We start from the raw sequence: 967 nt of genomic DNA, 5'->3' as shown, positions 1-967 counted from the left end.
TGGGCTCACTCGCAAGTAGATCCCTGGATCCTGCAGATAATATCTCAGGGATACAGGTTGGAATTAGAGACAGATCCACCTCGCCGTTTCCTGAAGTCTGCTTTACCAACGTCCCCCTCCGAAAGGGAGACGGTGTTGGAAGCCATTCACAAGCTGTACTCTCAGCAGGTGATAGTCAAGGTACCTCTTCTGCAACAAGGGAAGGGGTATTATTCCACTCTTTTTGTGGTACCGAAGCCGGATGGCTCGGTAAGGCCTATTCTAAATCTGAAGTCCTTGAACCTGTACATAAAGAAGTTCAAGTTCAAAATGGAGTCACTCAGAGCAGTGATAGCGAACCTGGAAGAGGGGGACTTTATGGTATCCTTGGACATCAAGGATGCGTATCTCCACGTTCCAATTTACCCCTCACACCAGGGGTACCTCAGGTTCGTTGTACAAAACTGTCACTATCAGTTTCAGACGCTGCCGTTCGGATTGTCCACGGCACCTCGGATCTTTACAAAGGTAATGGCCGAGATGATGATTCTTCTTCGAAGAAAAGGCGTATTAATTATCCCATACTTGGACGATCTCCTAATAAGGGCGAGGTCCAGAGAACAGCTAGAGATGGGATTAGCACTGTCTCAAGAAGTGCTAAAACAGCACGGGTGGATTCTGAATATTCCAAAATCCCAGTTAATGCCGACAACTCGTCTGCTGTTCCTAGGGATGATTCTGGACACGGTTCAGAAAAAGGTTTTTCTCCCGGAGGAAAAAGCCAAGGAGTTATCCGAGCTTGTCAGGAACCTCCTAAAACCAGGAAAGGTGTCTGTACATCAATGCACAAGAGTCCTGGGAAAAATGGTGGCTTCTTACGAAGCAATTCCATTCGGCAGATTCCACGCAAGAATTTTCCAAAGGGATCTGTTGGACAAATGGTCAGGGTCGCATCTTCAGATGCACCTGCGGATAACCCTGTCTCCAA

Source organism: Pseudophryne corroboree, chromosome 2 (assembly GCF_028390025.1).
Source record: "Pseudophryne corroboree isolate aPseCor3 chromosome 2, aPseCor3.hap2, whole genome shotgun sequence".
Lineage (NCBI taxonomy): Eukaryota > Metazoa > Chordata > Amphibia > Anura > Myobatrachidae > Pseudophryne > Pseudophryne corroboree.
Note: the sequence above shows the minus strand (reverse complement) of the source record.